The sequence below is a fragment of the Chrysemys picta genome, chromosome 2 (genome assembly GCF_011386835.1).
Source record: "Chrysemys picta bellii isolate R12L10 chromosome 2, ASM1138683v2, whole genome shotgun sequence".
NCBI classification, from domain to species: Eukaryota; Metazoa; Chordata; order Testudines; family Emydidae; genus Chrysemys; species Chrysemys picta.
The window spans coordinates 8,537,800-8,563,473 of record NC_088792.1 but is presented as its reverse complement, the minus strand read 5'-3'; the positions used below and the strand labels follow the sequence as shown (position 1 = coordinate 8,563,473).

General features: G+C 48.0%; 1 long non-coding RNA gene across 1 annotated transcript; it reads right to left on the bottom strand.

The window, feature by feature from the left end:
• Positions 1-287: 287 nt before the first annotated feature.
• Positions 288-7,858, bottom strand: LOC135981236 (uncharacterized). Its single transcript, XR_010598175.1, has 3 exons — positions 7,788-7,858; positions 6,758-6,814; positions 288-5,466 (listed from the first exon to the last, which is right to left on the bottom strand). It is a non-coding gene; the product is annotated as an uncharacterized LOC135981236 (long non-coding RNA).
• Between the last annotated feature and the right edge of the window lie 17,816 nt (positions 7,859-25,674).

Sequence of the window (25,674 nt, the reverse complement as noted above, 5' to 3'; positions counted from 1 at the left end):
CCAAACAGGAGAGATCAGGGCAGGAATCGCACCTGGATCCAGTTCCGCTCTCCCCATTCACATCACCAGATTTTGAACCGGGACCAGGCTCTGTTCTCTGAAAGAGCCACATCGCTCATTGGCAATGCTGCTGATTTGAATCCACATAATGCATTTGAAGAATTACACGAGTGTCAAGGCGATTTACACCAAATAAAAGAGTAATGTGGAAACTGTAGAGCTGGTCGAAAGACGGAAACATATTTGGTTCAGCTTTTATTGCCGTTTTGTTTTGGTTGCAAATTTGAAATGTTAAGGGAAATTTTGATCCATTTCAGAAATTCAACGAGCTTCTATAGCTAAGTGAAGCACATCTTGTCACTAGTAGAGCACCTCAACCGTGATACCGTGCTAGTGTCTGTCTCTCCTCTGCTTCTCCTCCATGGGTATTTTAGCTAGTGATTCCACTCTTGCTTTTACCCCTGTTCGGGGCTGAATCCAAAATCTGTGAAAGGATTTCCATTGACTTTCATGGAAGTTGGACTGGGACGCATGCCTCTACTGTGTCCCTTTAGACTTTTGCGGTCGTTGTGTATGGAAATGTGAATTGGTGGGAAAAGAGCTTGGCCAGGGCTCTCCAATCTGGCTGGACGTGACACCGGCCAAGCAATACTCGGATGTCACTTCTTGGGAGCAGCGCCAACTCTGGAGCTTCAGTTGAGGTAAGCATCAAAAGTCTGGCTGTTTATTAAAAATAGAAGCCCCACGCATCTTCAGATCTCATGAGTCTGCAAAACTGGGCAGGAGATCTCATGACAACAGGCTCTCTGAGGACATTTCCTGGAGCTCGTGCTTCTTCTGGTCAGGGTGGAAATTCCCTTGTCCCATGTTATCTTGGCACTTCTGCTTCCGATTCTGGCCAGAAAGAAAAATATCATTTTAGGAGTTCAACAAATGTTTTAGAACCTCAGGAAAGTTTCTCTTTGGGTTTGGGTTGAATTTTTGGTGAAGACCCAGGTTGCTTTTTGATTCATCCCAGCTGTAGTTTGAAGAGATGAACGGGTTAGGCGTATGGGTTTCATTAAAGACATTTCTACTCAGCCAGTGTCAAGGTAGCAAATATAGAGCAAGCTCCTAAGGTCAGGTTCAGATGTGCAGATTCCAATCTATCCACTTGCCCCCACTCAGGAATTTGCTGGGGTTTGGATGTGAGGTTTTGATACATCTCCAGTATTGCCTGGTAGAGTTACTTAGTCCTGTTCCTGAAGTATGCATTTGAAGCCCCAAGCTCGGTGGAGGACATCAAGGCAAAGGGCTCTGTGGAAACTTGACTATGTCATTTCAGTGTCCTGGACAGCACGGAATCATGATTGGTTACTACTGTGAGATTTGGGGTGTCAAAGGGGTAAAGTGAAGATCCAGGAGGCTGGCTGTTGGTAACAGTGCATTGTTTAGATATAAGGTAAAATAAGAGTCTGGCAAAGGGAAGACTATGCCATTGTGGGGAGCTACAGGTGAAACACTCACTTTGTTATTGAAGGATTGAGGGAGCACGATATACGGGACAGAGCAGCAGGACCAGAACTGAGGAGTTCTTAACCCGAGCTCTGCTATTGTCTTCCTGTATGATCATAGCCAAGTCATTCATTCTCTGGGCCTCAGAATCCCCACCCTGTAGGACTGGGATAATAGCACTCACCTTGCCTCACTGCATGGATGTGAGGTGTAATTCACCAGCATAATATGGCACCAGGACCAGATGGGATTCACCCAAGAGTTCCGAAGGAACTAAAATATGAAAATGCAGAACTCCTAACTGTGGTATGTAACCTATCATTTAAATCAGCTTCTGTACAGATGACTGGAGAATTGCTAATGTGATGCCAATTTTTTAAAAAGGCTCCAGAGGTGGTCTTGGCAATTACAGGCCAGTAAGCCTAATTTCAGTACTGGGCAAATTGGTTGAAACTGTAGCAAAGAACAGAATGATTAGACACATAAAGGAACAAAAGTATAACTGGGTTCAAAGAAGAATTAGATTAGTTCATGGAGGATATGTCCATCAGTGGCTATTAGTCAAGATGGTCAGGGATGCAACCTCATGCTCTGCGTGTCCCTAAGCCTAAGACTGCAAGATGGCAGGATTGGGATGATAGGGGATGGGTCACTTGATAATTACCCTGTTGTATTCATTCCCTCTGATGCATCTGGCATTGGCCACTGTTGAAAGCTGGACCATACATAGGTCTGATCCAGCATGGCCAATCTCATGTTCTTAATATTCATAGATTCATAGATTATAGGACTGGAAGGGACCTCGAGAGGTCATCGAGTCCAGTCCCCTGCCCGCATGGCAGGACCAAATACTGTCTAGACCATCCCTGATAGACATTTATCTAACCTACTCTTAAATATCTCCAGAGACGGAGATTCCACAACCTCCCTAGGCAATTTGTTCCAGTGTTTAACCACCCTGACAGTTAGGAACTTTTTCCTAATGTCCAACCTAGACCTCCCTTGCTGCAGTTTAAACCCATTGTTTCTGGTTCTATCCTTAGAGGCTAAGGTGAACAAGTTCTCTCCCTCCTCCTTATGACACCCTTTTAGATACCTGAAAACTGCTATCACGTCCCCTCTCAGTCTTCTCTTCTCCAAACTAAACAAACCCAGTTCTTTCAGCCTTCCTTCATAGGTCATGTTCTCAAGACCTTTAATCATTCTTGTTGCTCTTCTTTGGACCCTTTCCAATTTCTCCACATCTTTTTTAAAATGCGGCGCCCAGAACTGGACACAATACTCCAGCTGAGGCCTAACCAGAGCAGAGTAGAGCGGAAGAATGACTTCTCGTGTCTTGCTCACAACACACCTGTTAATGCATCCCAGAATCATGTTTGCTTTTTTTGCAACAGCATCACACTGTTGACTCATATTTAGCTTGTGGTCCACTATAACCCCTAGATCCCTTTCTGCCGTACTCCTTCCTTGACAGTCTTTTCCCATTCTGTATGTGTGAAATTGATTTTTCCTTCCTAAGTGGAGCACTTTGCATTTGTCTTTGTTAAACTTCATCCTGTTTAACTCAGACCATTTCTCCAATTTGTCCAGATCATTTTGAATTATGACCCTGTCCTCCAAAGTAGTTGCAATCCCTCCCAGTTTGGTATCATCCGCAAACTTAATAAGCGTACTTTCTATGCCAATATCTAAGTCGTTGATGAAGATATTGAACAGAGCCGGTCCCAAAACAGACCCCTGCGGAACCCCATTCGTTACGCCTTTCCAGCAGGATTGGGAACCATTAATAACAACTCTCTGAGTACGGTTATCCAGCCAGTTATGCACCCACCTTATAGTAGCCCCATCTAATTTGTATTTGCCTAGTTTATCGATAAGAATATCATGCGAGACCGTATCAAATGCCTTACTAAAGTCTAGGTATACCACATCCACCGCTTCACCCTTATCCACAAGGCTCGTTATTCTATCAAAGAAAGCTATCAGATTGGTTTGACATGATTTGTTCTTCACAAATCCATGCTGGCTGTTCCCTATCACCTTAGCACCTTCCAAGTGTTTGCAGATGATTTCCTTAATTACTTGCTCCATTATCTTCCCTGGCACAGAAGTTAAACTAACTGGTCTGTAGTTACCTGGGTTGTTTTTATTTCCCTTTTTATAGATGGGCACTATATTTGCCCTTTTCCAGTCTTCTGGAATCTCTCCCGTCTCCCATGACTTTCCAAAGATAATAGCTAGAGGCTCAGATACCTCCTCTATTAGCTCCTTGAGTATTCTAGGATGCATTTCATCAGGCCCGGGTGACTTGCAGGCATCTAACTTTTCTAAGTGATTTTTAACTTGTTCTTTTTTTATTTTATCTGCTAAACCTACCCCCTTCCCATTAGCATTCACTATGTTAGGCATTCCTTCAGACTTCTCGGTGAAGACCGAAACAATGAAGTCATTAAGCATCTCTGCCATTTCCAAGTTTCCTGTTACTGTTTCTCCCTCTTCACTAAGCAGTGGGCCTACCCTGTCTTTGGTCTTCCTCTTGCTTCTAATGTATTGATAAAAAGTCTTCTTGTTTCCTTTTATTCCCGTAGCTAGTTTGAGCTCATTTTGTGCCTTTGCCTTTCTAATCTTGCCCCTGCATTCCTGTGTTGTTTGCCTATATTCATCCTTTGTAATCTGTCCTAGTTTCCATTTTTTATATGACTCCTTTTTATTTTTTAGATCGTGCAAGATCTCGTGGTTAAGCCAAGGTGGTCTTTTGCCACATTTTCTATCTTTCCTAACCAGCGGAATAGCTTGCTTTTGGGCCCTTAATAGTGTCCCTTTGAAAAACTGCCAACTCTCCTCAGTTGTTTTTCCCCTCAGTCTTGATTCCCATGGGACCTTACCTATCAGCTCTCTGAGCTTCCCAAAATCTGCCTTCCTGAAATCCATTGTCTCTATTTTGCTGTTCTCCCTTCTACCCTTCCTTAGAATTGCAAACTCTATGATTTCATGATCACTTTCACCCAGGCTGCCTTCTACTTTCACATTCTCAACGAGTTCCTCCCTATTTGTTAAAATCAAGTCTAGAACAGCTTCCCCCCAGTAGCTTTTTCAACCTTCTGAAATAAAAAGTTGTCTCCAATGCAGTCCAAGAATTTGTTGGATAGTCTGTGCCCCGCTGTGTTATTTTCCCAACATATATCCGGATAGTTGAAGTCCCCCATCACCACCAAATCTTGGGCTTTGGATGATTTTGTTAGTTGCTTGAAAAAAGCCTCATCCACCTCTTCCACCTGGTTAGGTGGCCTGTAGTAGACTCCTAGCATGACATCTCCCTTGTTTTTTGCCCCTTTAAGCCTAACCCAGAGACTCTCAACACTTCCGTCTCCTATGTCCATCTCTACCTCAGTCCAAGTGTGTACATTTTTAATATATAAGGCAACACCTCCTCCCTTTTTCCCCTGTCTATCCTTCCTGAGCAAGCTGTACCCATCCACACCAACATTCCAATCATGTGTATTATCCCACCAAGTTTCAGTGATGCCAACAATGTCATAGTTGTATTTATTTATTAGCACTTCCAGTTCTTCCTGCTTATTCCCCATACTTCTCGCATTTGTATATAGGCATCTAAGATACTGGTTTGATCTTTCCTCCCAGTTTTGTCCTGACTCTCCTTTCTCTCTGCCAATATAGCCCACACTCCCTCTTGTTTCCGACCCATCTCCCCGGTCTCCATGTTCCCCACTTACCTGTGGGCTTTGCTCACCTGTCCCCGTCGAACCTAGTTTAAAGCCCTCCTCACTAGGTTAGCCAGTCTGTGTCCGAATAGGGTCTTTCCTCTCCTCGAAAGGTGAACGCCATCTCTGCCTAGCAGTCCTTCCTCAAATAGCATCCCGTGGTCTAGGAAGCCAAAGCCCTCCTGGCGACACCATCTTCGCAGCCAGGCATTCACCTCCATGATGCATCTGTCTCTGCCCGGGCCCCTACCTTTGACAGGAAGAATTGAAGAGAATACCACCTGCGCTCCAAACTCCTTCACCCGTACTCCCAGAGCCCTGTAGTCACTCTTGATCCGCTCAGTGTCACACCGCGCAGTATCATTTGTGCCCACATGGATGAGTAGCATGGGGTAGTAGTCAGAGGGCTGGATAATCCTCGACAATGCCTCCGTAACGTCTCGGATACGGGCCCCCGGCAGGCAGCATACCTCCCGAGATGAAATGTCAGGGTGACAGATGGGTGCCTTCGTCCCCCTCAGCAGAGAGTCTCCGACCACCACTACCCTACGTTTCCTATTCGCAGTGGTGGCAGCAGACTTTCCAGCCTTAGGGGTACGAGGCTTCTCCTCCTTTACTGTAGGGAGTGATTCCTTCTTTCCTGTATCAAGAAGAGCATAACGGTTACCTATAACCACGGCAGGAGGGTTCGGAGCAAGGGTGGAGCACTGCCTGCTGCCAGAAGTAACCAGCTGCCAATGTCCACCCTGAGCCATCTCCTCCTCCACCAGTGGTGTATCAGCAGTCCTGTGTACTGGGACAGCTACCTCAGCTGTCTCCACATGGACACTGTCGAGGAATTGCTCGTGGATACGGATGCTCCTCAACCTAGCTACCTCCTCCTGTAGCTCTCCCACCTGCTGCCTGAGAGATTCCACCAGCAGGCACCTCTCACATTGGATGGTCCCCCCAGCCTGGATATCAGTAAGTGGAAATTGCAAGTTACAGTCTTTGCAAAACCACACCAGGATCTGGGTAGAGGCATCCATGCTTAGGCACTCTGTCTGGCTACAGGCACAGGTGGAGGAGACAGTAGCAGTGCTGGCACAGGTGTTGCGGGTCTTCCTAACCATCGTAAGCCTCCCTCTGTCAAACTCCCGTCTGCAGCCCCCTGTCAGCTGAAAGGGTTGTTTAAGCAAAAAGTTATGAATGTAGTTGCTTTATAGGTATTAAGGGGAATCAAGAGAAAACAGATGGAACTGGCAAGGGACCCTCGCCCCCTTCCTGCTCCCCTTCCAAATTCCCTTGTGAAACTCCCTGTTAGCAGCCCCTGGTCGCTTGTGCGCTGCTTTATAAAGCCCTGGCCTGTATGAATGCCCCGTCCACTGATGAAGGCTCAGCCACTTACCAGAGGCTTCTAGCTTTCAAACCTTCCAACTGCCAGCCACAGCACACGGTCCTTCAAACAACCAAAACAAACAAACAGACTGACAAACACAAGCTCAGCACACAGCAAGTAACCCTCAAACACAAACAAACACACACTACAGACAGTCACTTACCCCAAAAGGGTGCTGTATTGCTCCTCCTTCACCTGGAGAACTCCCTTGTGAAACTCCCTGTTGTAAATATGTAAAGGGATCGTAGCGAGGATTCGTGGCCTCTCTCAGAGGGTGACAGGGAGGGACCACAACACACGCCCTGGTGGGCCAAACCAGGAGAGCCACATCAGCCCCTCCTGGAAGCGGAATGGCGGGACAGGAAGGGGAAGTACAAAAGGCGGGCCCTGCAGCTCAGTTGGGCTGGAGCTGCCACAGGAGACAGACGCATCCCATCTGCTGCAGGAGCAAGGAGAGGAGCTGCCGGGGCTGCCTCCCGAGGACTGGCCAGAGCTCCCAGGACCGCTGGCCGACCAAGATGCTGAGGAGTTGCCGGGGCTGCCTCCCGAGGACTGGCCAGAGCTCCCAGGACCGCTGGCCGACCAAGATGCTGAGGAGTTGCCGGGGCTGCCACCTGCGGACTGGTTGGATCTCCCCAGACTGCTGGCCGACCAAGCCGCTAAGAAGCTGCTGGGGCTGCCGCCTGCAGACTGGCCAGAGCTCCCTGAGACGACCGATGACCCACACAGTATAGAGGTACCAAACCCCAGGGAGGTAGGAAATAGCCCAGGGGAACCAGATGACCATCTGTAGAATTGACCTGCTACAAGATCAGCATGTTGTGGGCAGATCCCCGCTGACTCAGTGGCAGACCACTCCCTCAATGTTAGGGCCCTAGGCTGGGATGCGGTGGTGTTGGGTGGGCCTGCATCCCCCTACCCCCTGCCACCTGACTCTTGGGGTGGCAGCACCTCCATCTTAGGCCAGGAGGATACCCTAACAGTCATCCTTACCTGAGCCCCAGACAGTGCTGGCGCTCACCCTTACCTGGGGCTCATAGACTGCTTAGCCACTCTGCCCTGATTACAAGACAGAGCATACTCTTTGCTGCCCCTCCCTGACCAAAGGCCCGGGGCTCATAGACTGCTGTACTGTTCTGCCTGGCTGGAGGACCGGAGCACTAGATGTAGCTAATTTCCCCCTTTGAGCTCACCTTTACAGGTACGCGACAGCGAGGAGCCGTGGCCTCCCTCTGAGAGTGACAGGAAGGGACAGCCACATAGCCTACATGATCCACGAATGAAACACATTAGACAAGTCAACATATTATCTATGGGCTAGCCCCTCCCATAAGGGTGAAATAGGTTATCTCAAGAATGGATGATTTCAAAATGACTCCATCTGACTAGCCTCGCCATAGGCCATCCGGCTGCACAGTTTGCCACTGCAAATATTTGCTCACCATGTTGCTCAATGAAGAGCCTGAATAACAGGGGAAGAGCACCTCTGAACTTGTAAGAGTCACTTTATTCCCTTAAGGAAGAGTTTCCTGTTAGGTTAACATCAGATTTGATATTCTGAGTATTTTTTTAAAATCAGGTGAATGATCTAGGACCCAACCCTGCAGTCGCTTTGCACATGCTTAACTTCACAACCATGAGTGGTAGTGCCTGATTCTGCACCCATTACTCACAATGTGCAAGAAGATAGATCGTCTGAGTAAATACTACTCAGTGGGTGAAATTCACTGCTGTGACCCTATGACCCCCTAAATCTCACTTAAACTCTAACAAAAGACCCTTACCCCTTCCATAGCCCTGGTGCTGTTCCTCTGCAGAGGTGAATTTGACTCAGTGTGAGTAAAGGTTGGAAAATCAAGCCCATAGTGGTCATGAAATATCTGGCCTGAGAATTAATAGTACAAGAAGGTTGTGTTTTACCCCTAACCTAAATAGCATGATATTATATTTATGGTCCTTTGGAATCTGTTGGTCTTAAGGGATAGGTTTTCTTATTTATTCGGTATACTCTGCATGTTGTTTTTAAATTCTGTCATGTCACGTATTATGGTAAGTTATCTCTTGAGAATCTGTGGTCTGTTTTCATGTGTTTTTTTTCTTTTTTGGTTGGGCGTTGCATATAGTTATACATTTCCCCTGCAACACTAACACCATAAGCAAAATAAACGCGAACACGCATAACACTTAGCTTGCATCTTCCCAGCATAATTCACATGAGCTTTGAATTTTTCCCTGGTCAGGGTCAACAGCTCTAGGAGGAAGGTCCCTATCTTTTTGGACCTGAGCATAGCCCTTATCAGAGGACAGACCTAGCTTAGCTTGTCAAACCTGTAGAACAAGCTCAGTGCCTAAAAGGGTGTGAGGTTTCATCAAAGATGTACCATGAACGTGGCGCTGTAACTGCAGCTGGTCTACATCAGAACCAACAACGTGCTCCAAGAAGTGAGGGCTAGAGGGTCCTTTCAGGCAAAGCCCTTCACAAGTGGTGGGGGGCATCCGCTGTACCCCCCTAAGAGTATCCCTAGGAGGCAGTCTGTCTCAGTCAGACGGTAAAGCTGTCAGCAGCGTTTGAACCCACCAAAGCCCTGCATTGCTTGAGCTAAAGAAGCAACCCCATTAGTTAGTAACAGTTGTAGGCCATTATCCTCATGTGGGCCACATTCACTAGTGCAGGGGTAGGCAACCTATAGCACATGTGCCGAAGGTGGCATGCGAGCTGATTTTCAGTGGCACTCACACTGCCCGGGTCCTGGCCACTGGTCCGGGGGGCTCTGCATTTTAATTTAATTTTAAATGAAGCTTCTCAAACATTTTAAAAACCTTATTTACTTTACATACAACAATAGTTTAATTATGTACTATAGACTTATAGAAAGAGACCTAAAAACGTTAATGTATTACTGGCACGCGAAACCTTAAATCAGAGTGAATAAACGAAGACTCGGCACACCACTTCTGAAAGGTTGCCGACCCCTGCACTAGTGTGTTACCTGTGCACCAGTGGGCCCTCACTGAGGCCCTTAAAAGGGGCACTCAGCCCTGAACAGCTGCTCTGCACAGAGGTGAATTTCGCCCTGACTGAACCATTCAGCATGCATCTGTGCTGCTGACGCAGCCAAGAACAGCTTGAGTGTGCGTCATTTTTGAGTCAGTCATTAACTTTTTTTGATTGAGCGGCTATTTGGCATTCTGTGGTTCCTGGGCCGGATCCTCAGGCGGTGTAAATTGGTGTCGCTGCATCGACGACAATAGAGCAATGACAATTTAATGCCAGCTGGAAATCCGGCTTTCTTTTCCCATAATAATAATAAGACCTCTTCTCTCTCAGAGGTCACAGGCCAATTCACTCAGCCGATCGGCTTCCTGGAGAGGTACCAGGGGGAACCCGGCACAGTAGCCTGACGAGGTACAAAGGAAAGACTTCAGCCAGCTGACTGTGCTCGATTTTGCCAGGGCACTCTCTGCTGACTTACAGGATGAGCAAAACCCTGGCAAAACAAGCACTTTCTGCAGCTCTGAGAGAATAGCCGGGCCACCGTCGGCCCATGCAAGTTACTGTAGGTGTAGAAATGGGTGAGAAGCGATAGGACAGACAGCAGGGGCCGCGCAAGAACTCTGCCACAGCCTCCTTTGTTAGCATTCTTACGGTAAGCTGGGAGGAACTGTTGGCGGGACGAAAGGAGTTCCAAGGCTCTCACAGCTGCTCTGTGCTAAAATCTATCTATGGTCTTATATGGCCCTCATCGCCATAGTCGTTATCCCCATTTTACAGATAGGGAACTGAGGCAAGGGATAGTTAAGTGATTGACCCAAGGCCACATAAGAAGACTGTGTTTGAGCCAGGAATTGAAACCAGTTCTCCTATCGCCTAATATTGTGAACTACTATTTATTATTATGACTGTAGTGCCTAGTCACCTAGTCATAGTTCAGCAACTCGTTGTGCTAGGCACTGTACAAACACAGAACAACAAGAGGACCCATCCTTCCAATTCCATTTTATGGATTTAGTTAGCCCATCCCACCCACTTGTTTGTCCCCTCTGTCTCCTGTCCTTTTGCCTGTAAGATATTTGGGACAGGGACTCTCAGTACAGGGACCTTCAGCCTGGCTGAGGCCTCTGGACGCCTCTGCAATGGAAATGTTAAACAATAACAAAGGCTGAATTCAGCTTGCAAATAGATCATAGAATGTCAGGGTTGGAAGGGACCTCAGGAGGTAATCTAGTCTAACCCCCTGCTCAAAGGAGGGCCAATCCCTAAATGGCCCCCTTAAGGATTGAACTCACAACCCTGGGTTTAGCAGGCCAATGCTCAAACCACTGAGCTATCCCTCCCCCTTTACAGTTGCATGTCTGTGCTATTTTCTTTCCCTTACACCTTTGCACTTTTGAAACAATTTGTCCTCAGGGCAGCGTGTTTGACCTTTTGAAAACTCAGCTGGTTTTGAGAGCAAAACCATGACTGAAAAGCTAAACCAAGACGAGAAGCAGAGCTCAGACTCCAGAAGCGCAGTCAGAAACAGGGTGGCATTGAAAGCCTTCAAGAGATGCGCAAGTGGAAACAGAACAGAAGTGTTGGATGTATATGGACAACTTCACTCTACCGCTACTACCCTCATTGTGGCAGTAGCTGAGCCCCTCATATTCATTAAAGCGTTTCTCCTCTCAGCCCCCCTGTGAGGAAGGGAGGAATTATTATTAAGGCTAAGCTTTAGTCAGGGGTATTTCTAATAAAAGTCATGGTCAGGTCACGGGCAATAAACAAAAATTCATAGCCCGTGACCTGTCCATGACTTTTACTATAAACGCCCCTGACTAAATCTTCACTGCCCTGGGGCCCTGCTGCTCTGGGGGGGCCCCCCGGGGGGCCGCTGCTCGGGCGGCCCACGGGGCCAGCGGCACCGGCTGCTTCCTGGGTGGTCCCCGGGACCAGTTAACTGGGGCTGCCGAGCAGCGACTGGTGCGGCTGCCCCAGGGCCGCTCTGGCTTCTGCTCCAGCCACCCCCAGGACCACTGCTCAGCAGTCCCCGAGCCAGCCACACCGGCCGCTGCTCGGGCGGTTCTCAGGACCAGCTGCCAGGGGCCACCGAGCAGCGGCTGGTGTGGCTGCCCTGGGGCTGCTCTAGCAGTGGCTGGTGCAGATGGCTGCAGGGCCGCCAGTTGCTTAGGCAACCCTGGGGTCAGCAACTCTGGCCGCTGCAGGTGCAGAATTTCACGGAGGTCACAGAAAGTCACGGAATCTGTGACTTTCACAAGTTCCATGACAGACTTGCTGCCTTAATTATTATCCCCAGAGGGAGATTAAATGAGTTGCCCAAGGTCAAACAGGAAGTCTGTGTCAGAGCTGGGAACTGTCACCAGTCTCCTGAGTCTCCATCTAGAGCCTTTTATCATAAGACCATCTCTATTAGCAGGGCCGGCTCCAGGCACCAGCTTAACAAGCAGGTGCTTGGGGCGGCCAAGGGAGAGGGGCGGCACTTGCGGCAATTTGGGGGCGGCAGGTCCCTCACTCCCTCTAGGAGCAAAGGAACTGCCGCTGAACTGCCGCCGCCGATCGCGGCTTTTTTTTTTTTTTGCTTGGGGCGGCAGAAATGCTGGAGCCGGCCCTGTCCATTAGACATTGCTTTTAGCTCCATTATCCACAGTGCTTATGGACAGTCGATGCAGGGAGAGAAAAGGGATTTGGAGGTGTTGAACGCATAGGGGAAAACACATGTGTACATAGGGGAGTTTGTAGAGCCATAAATACCCAATACAGATCAGTGTAGTGCAGAACAATACACACGGTGCTGAGTCATTCAAACAAAATGGAGCCCGATGCTGTAAGGCGCTGTGGTCATTTACGGAGCCGGAGCCAGAATACAATGCTGGCAAAGCATTTGATTGTTTCCTGTACCTGCTGGTAAGCTCTCGTAAACTTGCCATTTGCATCGGCCTGACAGTGCTGTGTTATTTAAGGGGAAGGCCAGGGTGTACGAGCGCGGTCAGGTTCCCAGACTGAGCAAGCTTAAGCACAGGAGGCGTTCAGCAGCTCCGCCTCTCACGGTGGACCTACACAGGAGGAGGCCATTTCAGAAGCTGTGAAAGCCCCTCCTCTCCCACCTCACGCTGAACACTGGCTGGTGTTCAGAGTCCTCCTGTATGCCACCTTCCGTTCCACCTTCAGAATGAGAGCCCACGGTCCATTGCTAGGGGAGCATAGGAGATACCATCCCAGCAGGAGACAGAAATGGTCTGCCGAATATACTATCTCCAGGATAGTAATGTAGCTGGGGTAATTGCTAGCTAAAATAGAATTACAAGGGCTGCCGGTCATTGGGCATAAGTTAGGGTTAGGAAGAAACATACCCGTTAATTATTTATGACTAACCTAAGGTCAAGGCCTTACAACCACAAGGCCTTGTGATCCATCCATTGGATCACAAGGCCTTGTGGTTGTAAGGCCTTGACCGTAGGTCATCCATCCATTGGATCACAAGGCCTTGTGGTTGTAAGGCCTTGACCGTAGGTCATCCATCCATTGGATCACAAGGAAACATGCCATCCTTGTATTACAGCTATTGTAAGCTCTTTAGGGCAGAATTCATGTCTACCAATGTGTTTACACAAGGCCTAAACTAGTGGGGCCTTGACCTTAGATTACTCATAAATAATTAATGGGTATGTTTCTTCCTAACCCTAACTTATGCCCAATGACTGGCAGCCCTTGTAATTCTATCCTAGCTAGTGTATCATCCGCGATTACCCCAGCTACATTACAAAAACGATCAATGACGTTCTTTCCAGCACAGCAAATGCTTGAAGCCCAGACATTTTGCTTGGCTCTGATGGCGTTACAAAATTATGATGCTGTTTGAACGCCGAAAAAAGGCAAGGAATAGACCAATGTTAGAGTCCTAGCGATAAAGAAGCGCCATATCTCCTCTCCCCATCTCTGCGGGGATTTGTGTTGGTTCAGCCCCTGAACCGAAAAATCAGTTATTGGCTCAGCGTTACCTGCATCCCACGCACTTACCAGGGGTGACCTGTTCAGATTGCACCTCAGGGAGAAGGTCATAGAAGTGGTGGGAGAGCCGTGAAATCGAAGAGCTGGTGCGGGAAGAAGTGAGCTGCCCCTCACTAGTCTGCAGCAGCGTATTAGAGAATTTGTGTCTCAACAGGTCTGAAATCTCTGCCTTAAACTGCAGGCGGATGACAAAGGAAAGTAGCCAATAAACCTACGTATCTCAGACGCTTACTTGGGCTCCACTACTGTAGTCGCTGAGCACCTCACAACACTTCGATTTAGTCCATTTTACAGATGAGGAACTGAGGCCCAGATCCCCAAAGGTGTCTGTCTAGGGGCCTAAATTCCATTGAAATCAGGGGGATTAGGAGCCTAAATACCTTGGGGAATCTGGCCAGACAGACTAAGCGACTTGCTCAGGGTCATAGAGGAAGTCTTGGGTGAAGCTGGGAATTGACTCCACCCTAATCATCATACCGTTCTAACCCCCACCCCAGAGAACTAACCCATCGTAACAGCAGGCTGCTTGCAGATGGAAGGGAAATCTGACTGCTTTTCCTCTCTCTGCCACAGACTTCCTGTGGCACCTTTGTCAGGTCACTTAACTTCTCTCTGTCTTAGTTCCCTATCTGTAAAAGGGGGATGGTAATGCTTGTCCTTTCACCCACCCTTTGTCTGTCTCGTCCACTTGGATTGTAAAATCTTGGGGCGGGGACTGTCTCTTATTATGTGTATGTAGTGCATCTACAACAATGGGGTCTCATTTCAATAGGGCGTTCAGGTACCATCAGAATCCATATAACAATAATAATAATCAACTGAGCCATTGGGGAGTGGGAGGGCACGGGAGAAAGGGCATTTAAAAAGTGAATGCTCATTTTAGAGCTAGTTAAGGGTTCAGTGCTAGTCCTTAAACTTAAAACGAGGCCGTCCCACTCGAACCAAAGGAATTTTTAAGCACCCCAAATATATGGCCATCGAGGGCAAGACGTGTTGCTGCTCACCCTCCATAAAGCACCACCAGGCCTCGTCTCCCTAATTAGATATTTCATTTCGCCTCTCAATGATTATGTGAGAGAAGAAGTGAAAATCCATGAGGTTTCAATTTAATAAAAAACCTTTATCCCTTCCAACTGACCTTTTAAAAAGCACGGCATTTCCCAGAGCAAGAGTTTAGAAGGAGATAATAATAATAAAAAAGTATAATGCAAAACACAGTCTCTAAGAGGCCAGTCCTTTGTATGAGGATTGGTGTCTATAGCAACCTGGGCCGCTCCTAATTAAATTTCTCTCAGGGTGATAATACTTTTGAAACAGACATTGCAAAGGGGTTTTCATTATTATTATTGTTATTATTATTATTATTATTAAAATGTTTGAAAGTAATAGTGCAAAACTGATTACAAAGCAGAGTGTCAAATGATTTGTAATATCACAACCTTTATTTCTTCCGGGCAAGCATTTTAGTGGATTGATTTTAATAGCAGAAAGGTTGGAAAAAATGTCTTTAGAGGATTAGGTGGCTGGAGCTGCTTAAACGCTCTAATGTAAGCTGGGGAAACTATTGCCGAAAGAGCCAAACGCAATGCAGTGTCACTCGGGTAAGTCCTCTCTAGGCAAGAACTGATAACGTGAGCTGGCATTTTTGACTGGTCACCACAGTATATCCCCCCACTGCTTTGTCTGGGATTAAGAGTCAAAGGGAAGAGGTTTCCTTCTTTTCCCCTGGGAGACTCTTCCACAGTCTAGCAGAGGAAATATGATTCTGAGGAATTATGTCCTAATTGCTAGCCTACATTTTCCTTTGCTCGTGTTTTCATCCCAGTACCGCGCCGAACAATGTCCTTCTTTCAATGGTTCTGTACATTGCAGCTGGGCGTCAGCCTCCCAGCCTGAGTAGAGAGACTCACGCTAGCTTCACTTGAGTGTGGACGTTGTGGTACCGGTGATGGCACGGACTAGCTGCCACAGTCCAAACCTCCCCCTCGAGAGGCGCGGCGGGGCTAAGGCAGACACCCTGCCTGCCCTGGCTCTGCGCCGCTTCCGGAAGCAGCCGGCATGTCCCGGTGGCCCCTGAGGGGAGGGGGGCCAGGGAGTGTCCGCATGCTGCTACCGCCCCAAGTGCTGACTCCGCAGTTCCCATTGGGAACTGCAGCCAATGGGAGTTGCAGGGGCGGTGGCTGTGGGCAGGGGCAGTGCGTGGAGACAGCCTGGCCCCTCCACCTAGGAGCTGCTGCCAGAAAGATGGCTTTTGGGAGGCGCACAAGGTAAGTGCCGCCTGGCGAGAGCCTGCACCCCTCATCCCCTCCTGCACCCCACCCCCTACCCCAGCACAGAGCTCACATCCTGCACCCAAACTCCCTCCCAGAGCCTGCACCCCCTCACACACCCAAACTTCCTCCCAGAGCCCGCACCCCCTCCCACACCTCAACCCCTTCCCCTGCCTGGTGAAAGTGAATGAGGGTGGGGGAGAATGAGTGATGGAGGAAGGGGGGATGGAGTGAGCGGGGGCTGGGGCTGGGGCCTTGGAGGAAGGGGTGGAGTGGGGGTGGGGCCTGGGGCTGAGGGGAGGGAGTTGGGGGAGTGGGGGCAGGGCCTGGGGCTGAGCGGGGGACTTGGGGGTCCCCCCCAAATTTTAAATCAAAATGGGGGTCCTTGGATTTGCTGAAGTTTGAAAACCACTGCTCTAGATAGCTGCAGATTTGGTGGCCACAAGCGGAGTCCTTCAGCAGCTCCACAGTGGGGCTGTCTCAACTGTAGGGAAGGATTTGAGGTTGGAGAAAGAGGACGGATGGAGTGGATAAGCCAATACCCGTAATACGAGCGGTGTTTTCCATCTCTGATTTCAGTGGGTCAAACCTGGGTGGGTTCTGAGTACCCATAATTCAACGGGACTTAATAGTGCTCTGAGGATATGGCTCTGGGATGCTGGTGGAGTTGAAGCCTGGGAAGGATATGCCCCCACACGGCATGGGAAGGATATGCCCCCACAGAGGATGAAAGGTGAATTTTCCCCTGCTGGCTCTCTCCTTTTGAACATGCTCTCATGCGCGCTTTCCTTGCAGGTCACTCTCAGTAACGTGAGAAACCCTGTTCTCGTTCGAAACCCTCGGGTGTCTGTGCTTTCCTCTCCTCCGTGTGTACGTGTGGGGCATGGTTGTGGGGAGCGGTCACTCCAGCTGAACTCTGCAGTGGTAAGTAACCACAGACTCCCTCATCCTGTACTCTTTAGCAGGACAGTACACCATGCTCCTTCCACAGCACGCCAGGCCCTGGTTCCCAGTCGCACATCAGGCCGTCCTCAAACCACTTCCCATCCACATCAGATGGTATCGCTCCACACTCCCACTTACTGTACTTCCTGTTGTACACATTTCCTGTTCACATCACACCCAGCTATGCAATTCCCTATCACATCATATTACACCCAGTTTCCTGTCACATCCAACCCAGCCTATTTTCCCTTATTACACACTTTTTCTCCTGTTATTCTGAAGCTCTCTCTAGGTTTAAAGGACATGATGTCATCTGATTCCCTCCCCCCCCCCCGGTTCCCCTTTGATTTAAAACTTGCCACTAAACCTAGGACACGATTTGGGGATGTGAGAACACGATGGGGATTCAAAAGAAGAGGAGACAACATGGTCTAGGGGTAGGGTGACCAGACGTCCCGATTTTATAGGGACAGTCCCGATTTTGGGGTCTTTTTCTTATATAGGCTCCTTTTACCCCCCTACCCCATCCCGATTTTTCACACTTGCTGTCTGGTCACCCTATCTAGGGGTTAGAGCATGACACAGGGGTTCTAATCCTTGCCAAGGGACAGATTCTTTGGTATGAGATGGATGCTTTGTGCTGCTCCCACAGTGCAGAGAGCTGGAATCTGGCCATAAATTGGCAGTGCAGAATTCTCCTGCAAAAGGGAACGCTGCTGCTGTTAACCTGCACAGCTAGCTCGTGTGCCCACCACCCCAGTGTGGGGATGAGTGCTGGGAGAGGTATGTTGAGAGTGGGCTGTGGACGTGGGGGATTGGAATGCTTCTACTCCACCCCATGCCGGTGATGCAAGTTACAGCAGCACCCAGGCTACTCTAACTGATCCATAGAGTTTAAAGCCATAAGAGACCATTAAAGCATCTAGTCTGACTACCTGTATATCACTGGCCATTACATTTCACTCTGTTACCCCTGTATTGAGCCCCATAACTTGTGTTTGGCTAAAGCAGATCTTCCAGAAAGGTCATCCAGAAAAGGGACAATCCACCACTTCCCTTGGTAATTTGTTCCACCGGTTAATCACCCACACTGTTAAATACACCGCTACCTCGCTATAACGCGACCCGATATAACACAAATTTGGATATAACGTGGTAAAGGAGTGCTCCGGGGGGGGCGGGGCTGCGCACTCCGGTGGATCAAAGCAAGTTCGATATAACACGGTTTCACCTATAACGTGGTAAGATTTTTTGGCTCCCGAGGGCAGCGTTATGTCAGGGTAGAGGTGTAACTGTGCCTAGTTTCTCATTTGAATTTGTCTGGCTTCAGCCACGGATTGTTAGGCCATTCAAAGAGCTCGTTACTGGCAGTTATACACTGTAATCAAATCACCGCTCAGTCTTCTTTTTTGCAAAGCTAAGTACATCGAGCTCCGTAAGTCACGCACTGTAAGGTATTTTCTCCAGCCCTCACCTCATTTTTTGTGGCTCTTTCCTGCACTGCGCCCAATTTTTCACCCTCCTTTTTAAACATGGACACCAGAACTGTCCGCAGGATTCCAGCATCTGTTTCGCCGATGGCGTGTGAAGAGGTAAAATCACCTCCCTCCTCCTCATCGTTACCCGCCCCCCACGTTTATACATACAAGGATCCCGTCAGCACTTTTTGTCATCGTATCTCACTGGCAGCTCACGGTCAGTTGCTTGTCCACTATGCCCCATAGATCCTTTTCAGAGTCTCTGCTTTGCAGAAAAGAGGCCCCATTCTGTATCATGTTGCATTTGGATGTATTCAAGGGCATTTTGGTCGAATGGGCCCAGCTTATGAAGCAATTCAGATATTTCCGTATGACTGCCTTGTCGTCATTGTTTACTACTCTGCCCATCTGTGTGCGCCCACCCGTGTATTTTGTCGGCAGTGATTTTATGCTTCCTTCCAGATGATCGGTGAAAACGTTCAAGAGTATCGAGCTGAGAACTGATTCCTGCCGAATCCCACGAAAAACACCCCCGTTTGATGACGATTCCCGAGTGATAACGGCTTTTCGAGATTCTGTCAGGAAGCCAGTTCTTAATCCAGTTAACGGGTGTCCTATTTACATTGCGTAGTGCTCATTTTTTAATTGCAATTTTGGGCAGTACTAATTCAAACGCCTTATGAAAGTCCAAGCATATTACATCTACGCAGTTACCTTTATCAACCAAACTGGTGCTCTCGTCAAAGAATGAAAACAGGTTTGACGGGACCGAATTGCCACAAAACCACATTGACTGGCATTAAATATATGCCTATGTTTAATTCTTTATCAATTGAATCCTGTATCAGCTTTTCCATTATTTTGCCTGGGATTAATGGCAGGCCACGCGGCCTATAGTTATCCAGGCCATCGTGCTTATCCTTTTCAAAGATAGGCACAACATTAGTCCTCTCCCAGTCTCTTGGAATTTCCCCAGTTTGTCAAGATTTATTAAACATCCACATTAGCGGGCCAGCGATCTCCTTGGCCAACTCTTTAGCACTCTTGGGTGCGAGTTATCCAAGCCTTCTAATTTAAAAATGTGTGTCCCTAGTAGATGTTATCCAACATCCTCTTCAGTTACTAATGAATTGGAATAATGTCATCATCCTGATATGAGATGAGCTCATCCTCCTGCTTCTTCCACAGACAAACCAGAAATATTTGCTGGTCACTGCCGCCTTTTCGGCATCATGATTGACAAGGTTTCCATCTCTAACTAGTAACACCATTGCTAGGATTTCGTTTCTTCCTCATATACTTTAAACACGTTGCAGCCAGGCTGACACTGACTCAGTGAAGCCATAATTGGGGCACTGCCACAAAGGGCAGCTCTGAGCCTGGGGAGAACTGAGCCTGGGATTTTCTTCCTGCTGCTGCCACCATGGCTGTATGACCTTGGGCAAGTCATTTAATCTCTATCTTTCTCAGTCGGTGGGCCAGGTCATGGCACCATTTGGCCCAGTCCGGACAAAGGAGTGGCCGGGACAAATCTGTTCAGCGGGGCAGCTGGGACAAATATCAGTGGCATGGTGACCATGCAGCTGGAGTGACACTCCTGACCGCTCTGGAAGCAGCTGCACGGATTTAGTACAGGGCCATTGCTAAAAAGTGGTTGGGGTCATACCCCCCACCCCGTGGTCTGTGGCCCATGGAACTTTGAGCCAGTGCAAACACGTGGGCGGTGGGAAGGTCTGAATGCCTCCCAACCCCGCATAACTGGCGCCACTGGTCTCAGTCTGACCATTTGTACAATGCTCAAAGGCAAATATCTTTTGCACAGGGATGTACTGAGGCTTAATGAATTCACGTCTGTAAAGTGCATTACAATTCCCAGGTGAAAGGAGCTAAAAAGTGCAATGTATCATGGTTACAGAGAGCCACGTGGTGCTGCACCGCCTGCCTTTGGAAATGTATATTGTGGGCCTAAGGGCTTGCCTCCGCTTGGAAATGTACCAAAAGAGCTATTAAAGGAGAACTATTGCAAAATAACTCCCCAATTGAACTTATTCTACTTCCAAAGTGGATTAAACTAAAGAGGAGAAAGTCACTCTTATTTCAGAATAAGAGCAGGGCTACACTAAAAACGCTGCATCGGCGCTGCTGTAGGGCTTTAGTGAAGACGCTTTATGCCAACAGGCGAGAGGTGTGTCGGTGGGAAAAGCGCTCCTGCTGACATAGCTCTGCCTACATCAGCACTTAGGTCGATATAACTGCGTGGATTTTTCACACCCCTCAGCAGCGTGGTTATACCGAAATAATTCTGCAGTGTAGACCTGGTCTAAGAGCGTCCACATGGCGGGCTTCTACTGAACGAACTATTCCAGAATAATTATTCTGGGATTGCTATTTTGCTCAATTTCCAAGCGTAGACCAGCCCTACTTCTTCTCTGGCAACTGTGAAAATCAGGAGAGATTCCACTGAAGCCAGTGGCGTCAAGGAATAACTCCTGGCAGTGAGCGGAGTTCCTCCAGATTCACAGCAGTATGAGTGAGCACAGAACTGGGGCCAGTTACACGGCTATAAAAAAGAGGAGACTCAAACCCAGTATTTTGACCCCAACCCTGTCCCGCCCCGCCCTGCCCTGCCCTGCCCTGCCCTCCCCTCCCCTCCCCTCCCCTGCCACCATCCCAGGGTTTAAAGAGGCTGGAACTTTTCACTTCATTACCCGCCTGACTCCACCCAGAGCCATACAGCTACTTAGTAGGCCTCCATGACATTTCTCCCCCTTCCTTCTGAAGCTCCATGGGTGGTCCCTTGTTCTTGTCTTCTCTTGAAGCCCTTCTGAGGTCCTGCCTGTCAGGAATCAGTAGAGCTAATCTCCAGGCAGCCTCATTGGCACAGCGGGCCTGCCTCAGGCTGGTGGATTGCCCACGCCACCTGACTAGCTGGAGGGGCCCACAGGCCGGCCCTTGTTCCAGCAGCAGCTGGCTGGTGCTCAGTGCTCATGCCTATCAGAGTGACTGCTCCGTGCTACCTTATTCCTGCGCTCCTGCCTTGCCTCTGCCCTGCCCCTGCCTTGAACCCCTCCTTGCTCCAGTTACCGACACCCGGCTTGACCTATGGCTCTGGCTTCTGACTGCTGCCTCTGGCTTGACCCTCAGTTCTGATAGCTGGTTCCTGCCCTCCGGTTCGACCCTGGGCTCTACTGACTCCGGCTTGACCCTCGGCTCTGGTATCCTGTTTCTGACCTCCAGCTTGACCTTTGGCTCCAGCTACTGACTCCAGCTCTGATCCTGATCCCTGGTTCTGATGCTTGGTTCCCAATGCCTGCTCTGATTACTAGGCCTGACACTTGCTCTGACCTCTAAACTAGACTGCCCTCCTCCCCATTGCCTTACACTGCCTCCTTGCAAAGATCTAGTATCGCCAGTCCCAAATATTTAAAAAAATCATATCACCCTTCCTCCACCCCAAAAATTGTGAGACTGGTTTAAAAATCAGGAGAGTGTTTTTTTAAGCTGAATTATTATTATTTGCCTTCTAGTTTTTGAGCTTTCTGGGTGCACTTGGATCAAATTTTTGAGTTTTTTTCTGCAACCACAAAGGCTAGAAACTTACTTTAAAAAAGTTAGGACAGATCTTCCTTTATTCACTTTCCTCCCGGAGCAGAGACCTGAAGGAAAACATCAACTATTGCGAGACTCCTAATAAAATCACAAGAGTTAGCACCACTGGAGATCAACACACCCTTCATTTTAGTGCTGGCCTAAAAATGAAAATCTGGATTTGTGAAAACTTCCATTGTGTTGAAGTTGGTTTTGCTTCAAAGGAGGAGAAACATGTTGTTTGTTTTCAAATTTTGTCATAAAATCTGTTTTAGTTGAAAATGCTAGTCAAACAGTTATTAAAACTTCCAGTTTGCTCAACATCTGGTTTTGGGGTAAATAAATATAAAAAAGTTGATAACATTCCAATTAAAAATGTGCTTAAAATGTTGCCCAACTTTTCACGAAAAATGGAAAATTTTGATAATAAAATTGTGAAAAAATTAGATATACATTTCAATTAATAATTATTAAAATGGCACTGAATTTCCCCAGGAAAGTGGAACATTTTAAAAAAGGCTATGAAAATTGCAGGGGTTGTTTTTGACAGAAAAAAAAATTCAAATTCTTGACCAGCTGTACATCTCTGTCAGTCAGTTTATTAGAGATGTCACAAAAAAGTCTCTACTGAAATGACTCACGTACTCCAGAAATTGCGGGTGGACTGGGATTTTTATGATTTGGCTCTTGCAGAAGAGAAACTGCATTTAACCAGTCATTGCACATTTTGTTGTGAGAAACAGACCAAGGATTCTGACTCAGGAACTCTGGAAAATCCCAGGTCTGTCCGAGAACCCATATTATTACTAACACTGACCTAAATATAATTCCTGCCCTTAAAATGTTATAGAAATGGGACCAGTCCAAAAATGTCAGATCTGGATTCAAACTTCCCTGAAGTCTGAATTTGTTTGGATCTAGGGTATTAGTTCAGTTTCATTATAGAGATAACAGCCACTTACAATGTTTGGATCCAGATCAGAACATCACTTGTCTACACATGAACTAAGTTTGAATTCATACCTTTTGTTGCTTTGGTACCTTAAGCTGGTTAAAAAAATGATTACAGTAAATGAGAAGCATTCAGATTATGATGTATGGCCGCCTTCACAGGGAGGAAATATGTACTAAAGGGTTTTTTAATCAGCGGGGAAAGGTATAACAAGAACCAATAACTGGAAACTGAAGCCAGATAAATTCAAGTTAGAAATAAGGCACAGGTTTTTAATGGTGAGGGTGATCAGTCATTGGAACTAACTACCGAGGGGAAGTGGTAAATTCCCCAGCTCTTGATATCTTCAGCTCAATACTGGATGTCTTTTTGGAAAAGGTGATTTAGTTAAACATCAGTTATTGGGTTCAATGCAGGCGTAACAGTGAAATACTACAACTGATGATATATAGCAGATCACACTAAATGATCTAATGATCTCTTCTGGCCTTTATGAATCTATGAAGATCTAGTGTTTTGGTGCAGGCTCGTTTCTAGTTATGCATGAAACGCTGCCAGTTTGATTGAGAAAATCAACGCATAGGGTGGACATTAGACTCCTTTCTAATAAGCTTTTTAGGCCCTGTAAGCATCATTCTCCCACTAGTGTCTCTTCATTGACTTCAGTGGAATAACTCCCGATTGACACTGACGTGAAGATGGAATCAGACTCTAAGGACCTGACTATCCTCTCACTGGCACTGGAGTAAACTGGGAGTAAGGCTAGTGAAGCAAACGGAGTTCACCCAGGGTGAAATCAATGCCAGCAAGGGGAAAATCAGATCCACTGATTCATTCCTTCAAGGAAACTGACCATAGGCTTGGCCATTAGAGGTGCAGAATGCCTTCAGCTTTCACTGAGGTCAATGATAGCTGAGTGGTCTCAGTGCGAGGCCATAGGATGCTCAAGGCAGCAATTTTGACAACTCACAATGGACCCAATTCTGTAGGAAACACTTTCTACCATGTACAGTGCAGAGGGTGTTGGAGGGGAAACTAAGCGTTCTCAGTATATGCAGTGATGGATCAGCCTCAAAAAGGTTTAGAAAGACAAGGTGGGTGAGGTAATATCTTTTATTGGACCAAGTTGTGTTGGTGAAAGAGACAAGCTTTCGAGCTACATAGGCATGAAGAAGAGCTCTTTGTAGCTCAAAAGCTAGTCTCTTTCACCAGCAGAAGTTGGCCCAATAAACGATATTACCTCCCTGTCTCTCTAATATCCTGGGAGCATCACGGCTCAGAAAGATTTGGCAGTTTGGTTTAGATAAGCACCCAAAGTTGCATGGTGTTGCCAACATTCATGATGTAAGTGCATGTCTCATGATAGCTGCAATCTTTCTTAAAGCCCCACCTCTTGGAGTCATGTGATTATGCAACAATCCATTTCTTTTAAAAAAGTAACTTTCTAGCCCTCCTGGTTATGGAGAAAAGCCTGAACATGAGACCTGCGTGAACTCACAGGGCTCAGAAACCAGCAGGCAAATTACAAGCATCCAAAGATTAAAACAAACAAATAAATAAACAAACATCATGGTTTTTAAGCCAACCATGTGGTTTTGGGCACCTTGGCTCATGAGCGTTGAGCCTTTGGGGTTGGCGATATGGAGTCCTGAGCTGATCCTCTCCACCTGCCCCTGCTCCCAACTTTTGAATTGCAGCTGAAAAAAGAGGGGGGGAAAGGATTGACACCCTTTCTCCAGCACTGTTCTCCTGTGGCTGGATCACCCATCATCTGCTCATTTTTGGCGGAAAAAAAGAGATTTTTTACTTTACCCTTGTTAGCACTGCAGAGCTAACACGGCCAAACAACGAATTGGGATTCTCTACCTCACGCTTCACCAGTAGAAGTGTCTCTTAAGTACCAATGAGCTACACCAGGGGTGGTTACCCTGAACCTGAGAAGGAGCCAGAATTTACCAATGTACATTGCCACAGAGCCACAGTAATACATCAGCAGCCCCCCATCAGCTCCCCCCACCCCGCTCCGAGCACCTCCCACCCACTGGCAGCCTCACCGATCAGCACCTCCCCTTCCCTCTCCACACCGCCCAATCAGCTGTTTCATGGCATGCAGGAGGCTCTGGGGGTTGGGGGGAGGAGCGAGGGCACGGCAGGCTCAGGGGAGGGGGCGGGAAGGGGTGGAGTGGGGGCAGGGCCTGTGGCAGAGCCAGGGGTTGAGCAGTGAGCACCCCTCCCCCCCGGCACATTGGAAAGTTGGCGCCTGTAGCTCCAGCCCCGGAGTCGGTGCCTATACAAGGAGCCGCATATTAACTTCTGACGCGCCGCGTGTGGCTCCGCAGCCAAGGTTGGCCACCCCTGAGCTACACCTCTGCAGTCTCATTGAAGACAACAGGATTGTGTAGGTGACACTGATTTGTAGACAACGGGGCTCCACAGGTGTCACTTTTGGATGGCTATGAAGGCAACAGGGTAGCACAGGTGTAACTGAAGCCAGTGTTCTGCAGACCTTCATTAGTGAGATGCCGAAGAATGAAAGAACCCAGCTTTGTAGGTTATGTCTACACTGCAATTAAACACCCATGGCTGGCCCATGTCAGCTGACTTGGGCTTGCATGGCTCAGGCTATGAGGCTGTTTCATTGCGGTGTGGACGGCCAGGCTCAGACTAGAGCCTGGGATGTGGGACCCTGCGGAGAGAGGGTCCCAACGCCTGGGCTCCAGCCCAAACTCAAATGTCTACACTGAAATTAAACAACCCCATAGTCCGAGGCCCACAAAGCGAAGTCAGCTGACACGGACCAGCCGCAGATGTTTAATTGAAGCTGGGCATACATTGGATGGC